Here is a 10,312-nt window from a genome sequence, read left to right as displayed (position 1 = left end):
GGGCTCCAAAAGCACTGTGAATGGTGACTGAAGCCACGAAATTAAAAGACATTTCTCCTTGGAAGGAAAGTTATGACAAACTAAAACAGTGTATTAAAAAGCAGAGACATTACTTTGCTGACAAAGGTTCATAGAGTCAAAGCTATGGTTTTTCCGGTAGTCATGTAGGGATGTGAGAGTTGGACCATAAAGAAGGCTGAGCATTGAAGAACTGATGCTTTTGAGTTGTGGGGCTGGAGAAGATTCTTGAGAGTCCCTTTGACAGCAAGGAGATCAAACCAGTCAATCATAAAGGAAATCAGTCCTGAATATTCTTTGGAAGGACTGATGCTGAAGCTGAAGGTCCAATACCTTGGCCACCTGATGAGAAGAGCCAACTCATTGGAAAAGACCCTGATGCTGGGAAAGATTGAAGGCAGGAGGAGAAGCAGGGGCAACAGAGGATGAAATGGTTGGATGGCATCACTGATTCAACAGACATGAGTTTAGAAAAACTCCAGGGGATAGTGGAGGACAGGGAAGCCTGGAGTGCTGCAGTCCACGCAGTTACAAAGAGTTGGATACGACTTAGCGGCTGAACAACAACCAGTGAACCGTCACGAGATGGTTCCAACCCAGACTTGACTCCTGACTTCTGGAATCTTGGACAAATTAATATCACTCTACTGAGCCTCCAATTCCCCACCACCACCACGTAGAGTTGTCCAAGGGCCTGAACATACTTACAAAGGTATGGCCAGGGAGATATTAGGGACCGTGACTATGGCTATGAGACCCTCAGCTCCCTCCTGCCTGGATTTCAGGACCAAAGGAACAATCCAGGGTTTAATTCTAAGATCCCAGAATTGAGGAATGCCCTGGCAGTCCAGTGGTTAGGACTCTGTGATTTCACAGCTGAGGGCCTGGGTTCAATCCCTGGTCAGGGAACTAAGACCCCACAAGCCAAGGTGTGGCTAAAAACAAAGACATAAAATTTAAAAAGAAAAAGATCCCAGGGAACCCCCTGGGGGTCCAGGAGTTAGGGCTCTGTGGTCTCACTGCTGAGGAACGGGTTCAATCCCTGGCTGGGGAACTAAAAACCCTGTAAGCCATGTGATGCAGCCAAAAAACAAAAAGACCCCAGAACTGATTCTACAGCACCTTGGTCTGGTCCTGAGACCTTGGGCCAGACTCAGTTTCCCCACAAAGGAAACTGGCTACCGAGAAGCAGACAGGCTGATATGCTTGGACATCCTCAGATTCTGCGCCTGCCTGGGGCCAGGTCCCAGGTGTCACGTGCAGGAGCAAGGACCTTGAAGACGGTGACATGCACAGGATGAGCCTGCCTGGAGTCCAACCTTGCCAGACCCTCCACTGCTCCACCCATTCCAGCCCACTCTCTCACTCCTCACCCCCACAGGCACCCCCAGCTGCCGCCACAGCCTGTGTTTACTGAACACCCACTACATGCCAGGCTCTGTCCTTCACGTAGAGTTTTCTCCTTAATTCTCACAACACCCCCAAAAAAGGGGTCCTAGGATTTGGCCTGTTGTACAGATGGGGAAACCGAGGCACCAGTTTCCTTTCACTGTGCAATGAAGGATCCGTCTCCTTACAAGGCAGATCCTGCATCAGGCTGCCTTGTGGGATTCTCCCAAGAAGCCAGGCGGCAGTGGGCTGTGGGTCCAGTGTTGTCTTCTTGGAAAAGGCTAAGCTGGCATGTGCTGGGGGCTCGGGAGAGGGGGCTGCATGCAGAGACAAGACACCTCCGTGGCCCTGAAACCACGTTCCTGGGGGTGAGAGACTCAGACAGTGTCACACCAAGACACACCACGATGAGCAAGGTTGCCAGGCGAGACGCGGGTGATCTTGGCCAGGGCACCAACCAGGGCATGCACTGCAGGACTGCCTGTGTCCATGTCCACCTCGCCGCCAGACAGTGTCTGTCCCACTCACTACATGTCCCCAGACAAGGGTACCAGCACCCAGGAAGAACACCAGAAACATGAGTCTTATGTCCCACTCCATCCATCCTACCAACTAGGCTGTGGCCACCTGCAGCCTGACGCTTCACAGTTTATAAGAGCCGGCCCCACCGTGAGCCCAGGACATTACAGTTTGTATGGGCTGATCGCCTGAAGGCCCAGCACTTCACAGTTTCTAAGGCTGATCTTGGCCCTGATCTTCTCCTTGTCTTCACAAGCAGGTGCCACTTCTTCTGGGGCTATGGTCCCTGCTAGCCACCTGAAGGGCTGTGAGCTGCCAGGTGGGATTAAGAGCCTGCCCCCGGGACACACACACAGCCCCAGCCCTGCTCTGCCCCAAGAGACAAGGAGACCCAGACAGTCCTCCCAGCTTCCCTCCTGAAGGTGCAGAAGGGTCCCTGCCCAGGGCTTAGGGAAAGCAGGCAGAAGAGGGGATGGCCTGGCAGACAGGACTGGGGGGGGGGGGGAGGCGCTGCAAACGACCTTCTGAAACGCACCGATGAAGACGCAATTTGGGGATGTGACTCAGCCACCTAACACACAGGCCAAATTCAGCCACGCGGCGGCCATGCTCCTCCTTGCCTGGCAGCCGCGTCCTGACATGCCCTGGGCAGAGAGGGAGTGGGGTGGGGCATGCAGATAGGCAGCAGGTGACTTCCAGGAGGGCGGAGGCCTGGAGGGCCTTCCTAGGGCCCATCACATTAATGCGGTTATTTGTTACCTAGTCGCTCAATCGTGTCTCTTTTGCGACCCCATGGACTGCAGCCCGCCGGGCTCCATTCATGGGATTTTCCAGGCGGACCAAGACCTTGGTCAGAATTACTGTATTTAATCCCTATGGCTACTCAGCGAGGCAAGTGGCATTCTTACTCACATTTTACAGATGGAGACGAGACTCAGAGAGGTTCAGCATGTTGCCTAAGGTCACACAGCCAGGAAGGGCTAAGTTAGTGCAGTCTGGGGGTGGCAGGATCTGCCTTGATCCCTCTTGACCAGCAACTATTCGGAAAAGGAACCAGTCTGGCGCAGCCCTTGAGGGATCACAAAGCTCAGGGCACAGGAGTGGTGGCTGTCTGACACCTCCCACGACCTCATAGGAAGTGGAAGGACAGAGAGGCCTGCCTGAGATCTAACGGAAGAAGGGGCCAGCCCATAATCTAAAGACTGGGTGGGACCAGAGGGCCTTGGGGACAAGAGACCCCACTCCTCCCCAGGTTCACCTTTCCCTCCCTCATTGAAACCTGAGCCTAAAGATGGGGTCCCCGGGATCCTCAGAGTTTTCCCAAAGAACCAGAAACTCCTATAAAACCCCAGCCAAGGTTTCGATGTCCATGAAAGGGTGTGTTTTTCTGGGTGAAGGCCCTGAGTTCTTCAAGCACTTCTTCTAAAAAGGGAGAAACACCCTGTGGGCTGTATTTGGTTTTGAAGGTTCTTGGAATTGCTAAAAGTGTCTCACATGTCTGGGGCACAAGACCTCTGTTCCCTGAATGCTGGGGTAAGGAGATGAGCAGACCCTGCCTTCTGCACCATTTCAAGAGATGCTATGGGAAACCTGTAGGCCAAGCAGGGCAAGGGGAACCCAGGAAGGCTCTTGAAGCAGGGAAGAAAGTGTGCAGGCAGCAGAGACCAAGGAGGCCAGCTCCTCTGAACTTTCCCACCCAACAGGAAGAGAAAGAAAATGACCAGACAGCAAAGGCCCTGGAGTGAGCTCTTTTGCAAATGATGCGTTGATTACAGAGGGACCTTTGGGTGTTCCAGCCAGGACGAGGTCACTGACACTTCCTCAGCTACTTCTTTAGTAACGGGGCATCTTAGTGCCAACCCAGCAGGGTCGGTGACCAGAAACAAATGAGATCTCACGTGGAAGATGCCTTGCACACAGTCATGGGTACGTTGTGGTGCCACTGCCCAACTCTGCAGTCTGTCCTTCAGAGCTGGACCAGGAGAAAGTTCCCCCTGCCCATTACGCTCCAAGGCAGAGCCTCCCTGGGGCAAAATGCCCACCTCACTGCTCCCAGGAACTGTGGACAAGAGCGGCACATGACAGAATCTTGTAAGTTTTGTGGGCAAGTTGTGGGCTGTGTGTCCCTGTGGAGGGTAGGGAAGGACCCCAAGACACTCCTCCACCATTACTCTTCAGGCCCTAGCTCTGCCGGGCGGACAGGATCCATTTGTCCTCCCACCCTCTGGGCTGCTGGAGAGTGGGTGCAGCAAGTCATTGGCTGACTGCCCCATCCCTTAGGCATTCCGCCCTTCACCACCCATCAGGGTGAAGTTAGCCTGCCCTAGCCCGCTCTCCCCAGTGCCCTCCACTCTGATGCGTCTCCATCAGCATCTCTGGCGCACCCCCAGCCTCCAGCACTCACATCTGAGGCCCCACCCTCCAGGACAACCAGAACAGTGCGCTGTGCTGGGTACCCGACCTCTGTCCTGGGAGAGCTAGGGGATCCGTTTTACGAACCCTGCCATGCTGCCCCTAACGGCTGGACACAAGGGCCAGTGGTGAGGGTCTCGTTCCTCGCATTTCCAAGTCAGTCCTGGGTCACTGCCTCCAGCCCGAGAGCTACCCCACCGTATCTATGGAGTTTGGAGACTCACTGCTCTGCCCCCGCCAAAGTGAACCCAGTACCCTCCCCCTCCAGCATGGGGATCCGTGAATCGACTCACTCGGGCGGTGCACATACACACATTCCCCCACTGCGCTGTCTCTCGGTTGCGGACCCCACGGAAATCCTCCCTCCTGGCCGCTACCCCAAACGGCATCTCACTCCGGGACATGTCTCCCTGGGTACCCCTGCCCATACCACTCAGTACCTGCGGGACGCGGCTCGGGCGGGCGGACGAGGCTGGAAGGGAGAGGGACCCACGCGTCCACGGACCCCCAGGTCGGGGCCGGAACCGGGGCCGGGGTTGCGGACGGGGCGGGCAGCAGCGGGCGGGCGCGAGGCCCCGTGGCTGTGGGGCCGGGGGCAGCGGCAGAGCTCGCATCCCCCGCCGCCCTGTACACGGGCCCGGCCAGGGGGGCGAGCTCCCGCCCGGGCCGGGAGAGGAGGGGGCGGTGCGACGCCAGCGGCGCGGCCGATTGGTCGAGCCCGGGTTGGCACCGCCCCCGGCGACCCCGCAAGCCCCGCCTCCATTTAAAGATCCCTCATTCCCCAGTTCCCCCTTCGCCCCCCAGCGCGCGGCTGGTCCTCAAACTCACCCTCCTGCCCCGCGCGATGTCGAGAGTACCACGGCAAAGCGAAAACTCTCGTCCTCGATCGTCTTTGAGAACTCCTAGCCACCCGTTTTCCAAAGTCAGGTCCCCAAACTCCAGCCACCTCTCAACATTTGCGCACCAGGGGGCTGACCACAGCACGCACTTGCAGAGGTGACAACTTTGCAAAGTGACTGGCCACCTCCCTCCTGAAATGACCTCGTCAAACTTCCGCTCTGTGTGTGTGTGGGGGGGGGCGGGGTCTTGGGGTGGGGAAACAAGATGAGGGCAAGTAGAAAGTGCCTTGGAGCTGGGTGTGGGGGCTTTCAGGGGTGACGGTAGGGGGTGCTTGCTGGGGCAAAGGCCATCTTCTTTGAGAGGAGAGAATGCACTCAGATTTAACCCCCTCCCCCAGTCCTAAACTCCCCAAACCAATACCAGGATGGCAGGCCAACAGGAGATTAGTTTTTGGTCCCCCAAATGGTGCCCCTTTCCCCTGGTACTGAGGATGACCTTGGGCAACACTTATTCAATGTTCACGGAAGCTCAGAGGAGCCTTGGGGACTGGAAGGTGGAGAGCCCTTACCTCCTCCATTCTCAGGCAGCCTCACCACCTCAGCCTCACCCTATCCCCACGCTGTCAGCTGGGTGACTGAACCTGGCTCTGTCCTCCCCAGCCTGAGGGCTCCTGGGGGCAGCAGTTCCCCCGTCTCTCTCCCAGTCCCCCATCTATTTTCCTCCTGGCCCTGAGCTTTGGGCCAGGTCAGAAACATCTGACTGCTCATCACTGCCTTGGGACATCTGTCTGTTCTTTCTGCGGTGCCCAGAAAATAGCTGGGCTGAATGAATGAGTGAGTGGACAGTGGCTTGGGCAGGGGTAGTCCCATGGGTCAGTGATGGTGGTGAGGGTGAGCGGAGCCAGGTGGTGGGTGGGAGGTCAGCAGATGGGACTCCTGGTCCCTCATCTCCAGAGCCTGTCCTTTATCCCAGCCTGCTGAGAGCACCCTAAGGAAGGCCTAGCCATGGTCTATGCTAGTTTGGAAGTGGAGGCCTGGGGACCCCCATGCCCTATTGTGTCCATAGGGGCTCCAGGAGTAGGGTTTGGGAACCGTAAGGGGATGCATTCTCAAAGATGCTTCATCCTGCATCCCTCCATCCACTTACCAGCCCGCCTTCCCAGGCCTCCTCAGATTCCCCTTAGCTCTCTCCAGGCCTTTGCACTTGCTGTTCCCTTGCCTGAGCCACTGGGGCCTCTTTCTAAAGCACAACAGTGATGGAGCCACCCACATCTCCCTCGGGGTCTGGCACACATCCCTGTGTCGCATTCAACGTCCTAGCCCCTGACAGCCTGTGCCTGCCCCCGTATGGGTCCCTGCCCCACAAAAAGCATTCTCATCCTGCCTACGGATTGACCCAGGCTTGCACAGACTGCTGTCATGCCCCTGTAGCACTGTGCGTGTGTGCTGAGTCGTGTCCAACTCTTTTGTCATCCCCCAGACTATAGCGCACAAGGATCCTCTGTCCGCAGGATTTTCCAAGCAAGAATAGTGGAGTAGGTTGTCATTTCCTACTCCAGGGGATCTTCCCCACCCAGGGATCAAACCCGTGTCTCTTGCACTGGCAGGTGGATTCTTATCACTGCACCACCTGGGAAGCCGCTGCAGTATCCAATGCTTTCTGAATTCCAGTCCCCTGTATAAACATCCAGAAATTCACAAGAGCATCCGCCACAGCCCACAGAGGCCCGTCCACTCCTCCCATCCCACCAGACCCTGCAGGCTCTGTATTTACCATCTCTCTCTCTCTAGAAAGAGCCCTATCTCTCCTTTGGGCTCACATGCCCCAAGAGATCAGGAAATACTTTCACGGAGCTGCATTTAGGACAGTCAATCTGGTGACGATCACCTCCTACCCAAGTTGGCCCTGTTGTCTGCTTGAATCTCATCCCTCTGAGACAAGGCTGGCATTGGTGGACAGAGGTCAGAGGTGAATAAAGGCAGTGCTGTGGGCTTCCCAGGTGACACTAGTGGCAAAGAACCCGCCTGCCAGTGCAGGAGATATGACGCATGTTCAACCCCTGGGTTGGCAGATCCCCTGGAGGAGGGCATGGCAACCCACTCCAGTATTCTTGCCTGGAGAATCCCATGGGCAGAGAGCCTGGCAGGCTACAGACCGGGGTGGGGGTGGGGGTCACAAAGAGTCAGACACAACTGAAGCAACTTAGCACACAGTGGGATATATCTGAGTTTCCATTCCAGAGCCTCTCCGCAGCCCACAGTTAGCTGGTAGGGACTCAGAAAGCATACACTTGAACTTCAGCTGGGAGACCCTCAGGCCTCAGGCCTCAGGAAATGACCTACAGACTGGTGAGGGGGATAGAGGCTAAACATGAAGCCCCTCCCCCAGGGCCCTGAGGGGTGGACCACAAGTTCAGGGCAGTGGATGTGCGTCTGGGTGCAGGCGACCTGGGAGAACCTCACAGGAACTGAAGCACCCAGAGGCAGAGGCAATGGCCTGAGCTGGGGCAGACTGGCCACCTCTCCATCCTACCCCCAAGCTGCAAATTCACAGAAGTCTCAGACCCATCCTGGGTCTAACCAATGACTGCCTCAAAGGAGGCGGAACCCTGAATCCCCTGTGAGTGCGGGAATGGTAGAGTGGGGAATGTATTCACTCACTCTCTCATTCATTCATTTATCCACATATTCACTCATTCATTCACACACCCACCGAGTTTCTTCTCCAAATGTGGTGCAGAGGCTGCAGAGTCTGAGACAGGTATAAATCTTCCCCTCTTAGAGTTGATCTTCTCGAGGAAGGGAGCAACCTTTACTAGTAAAGGACAAGTAAGGCTTCCGCACAAAAGCATGGGAGGGACTTCCCTGGTGGTCCAGTGGTTAAGACTTCAAGCTCCCAGCGCAGGGGACCAGGGTTTGATCCCTGGTCAGGGAACTAGATTCACATGGCACAACTAAAAGACCCTGCATGCCCCAATTAAACATTCTGCATGCTGCAATGAAGACTGAAGGTCCCATGTGCCACACCTAAGACCCAGCACAGCCAAATAAATTAACTTAAAAAAAAGAAAAATAGCTTCCAAAAAAAAAAAAAAAAAAGCATTGGAAAAGAATCCAGTGAAGCTGAGAACATGAGAACGGAGGTGGGAGCCCTTAACTAGGGTGTTCCGGGGTGGCCTCTTGGAAGAAGGAACATTTGAAGGCGGGCCAAGAAGCCAGCCCTAGAAAAGCTGGAGAAGGGTACACTCAGAGGAAGGCACTGCAAGGGCAAAGGCATTGAGGTGAGACCACTGAGAAGGATGTGATGGGGGAAGAGAAGGGAGACCGGTGGGGCTAGAGTGAAGGAATAAGTGGGGGCGGGGGGTCACAGAGGCAAGCAGGGGCCCCACTCTCGGGGCTGTGTGCAGGACTCTGAGCAGAGCAGAAGTCATGAAGGGTTTAGCCCCTTAGTGTCCTGGCAACTGTGGGGACTGGGGGGAAGGCATTCCAGAGGGTTTGTTCCTGGGTTTTCAGTATTCAGGGACACCCCCCAGAAGCTTCATTCATTCTATCAGCATTTACTGAGCACCTCCTGTCTTCAGGGCTACTGTGATGACGAAGACGCCCCAAATCCCCCAAACGCAGGGTTTCAGGCCAGTGGGCAAGATAAGATATTGAATCAATCAATAAATACAACTGGCGCTTGCAGATGGCTCACAGGGGAAATGAGGCCAGGGAGGGCTGGGAAGGGACTGCGCCTGGCCTCCTCTGTTACTTACCACGGGCAGCCCACTGAGGAGCCCTTGGTCCCTACTCTGGAGGAAGAGATGGAAGCCTGGGGGTGGCACGCAGGCAGAGAAGGCTCTGTTACTAGCACAGAGTTCCCGTGAGCATCAGGGAGACCCTCCATACCCACCAGGGGACCTGCCCTGGGGCTGTCTTGCTCATTCAGCTGGTAGCTGCATCCTTGCTCCGGACTCTAGCTTGCCCTCCCGCCCTTGCCACTCTCAGGCTCCAAGGGCTTGAAGGCTCCAGACTAACTCTTCCTCCCCAGAGTCCCCCGCATCTGACAGGCCAGTCCATGATCACTTCTGAATTCATTCCAGCCCACCCCTCTGTCCCCATCCGTACAGCCCCTGCCTTGGCACGAGGCTTGATTCTGAAGTACGGTGCCCCACTGTGTGGCTCTTCTGATTTGAACAGTATCCCTCCCCCTAATTCTAGCTCATCCAGGACGTCAGAACGGGACCTTTTTTGATCACATTATTGGTCTTTGAAAATGTAGTTAAATTAAGACGAGGTCTTAATTTTATTGGCTCAGACAATAAAGAATCTGCCCACAATGCGGGAGCCCCGGGTTCAATTCCTGGGTCGGGAAGATCCTCCTGGAGAAGGGAATGGCTACCCACTCCAGTATTCTTGCCTGGAGAATTCCATGAACAGAGGAGCCTGGTGGGCTACATTAGTCCATGGGGTTGCAAAGAATTGGACACGACTGAGCGACTAACACTTTTCACTTTAACATACTGCATTAGGGTGGGCGCCAATCTGGTGGGCACTAATAAGACTGGTGTTCTTATAAGACCACGTGAAGATACAGACATGCACACAGGGCAGAAGGCTACGTGAAGACAGAGACTGGTGTGAGACAGCCACAATCGATGGAATATCTGGAGCCACCAGAGGCTGGAAGAGACCTCTCCAGGAGCCTCCAGAGGGAATGTGGCCCTACCATGCCTGGATTTCAGACCGCTGGCCTCCAAAATGCGACAGAATACATTTCTGTTGTTTTAAGCCAACCACGGTTGTAGACATTTGTTACGGCTGCCCAAAAAAACTCTTGCCATGGTCATGGACAAGGGGCCATCCCACTCTGAGCCTCAGTTTACTGAAGAGGGCAATGAAGACCCTCCAAGGGCAACGGGAAGAGTCAGGGAGCTAATCCCAATTAAATGTGCCACAAACACTGTAATGGCTGCCTGGATGTTCCTCATTGCTATTGGCCTGATCATGACCTGGCCTTTTTTTTTTTTGCGGGGGGAGCACACCTCTCAGCATGCAGGATCTTAGTTCTCAACCATGGCGCAAACCTGTGTCCCTGCAGTGGAAGCTCGGAGTCTTAACCACTGGATGACCAGCGAAGTCCTGATCTGGAC

The sequence above is a fragment of the Oryx dammah genome, unplaced genomic scaffold, assembly GCF_014754425.2.
Source record: "Oryx dammah isolate SB20612 unplaced genomic scaffold, SCBI_Odam_1.1 HiC_scaffold_5, whole genome shotgun sequence".
Classification (NCBI taxonomy): Eukaryota; Metazoa; Chordata; class Mammalia; order Artiodactyla; family Bovidae; genus Oryx; species Oryx dammah.
This window is presented reverse-complemented; position numbering follows the sequence as displayed.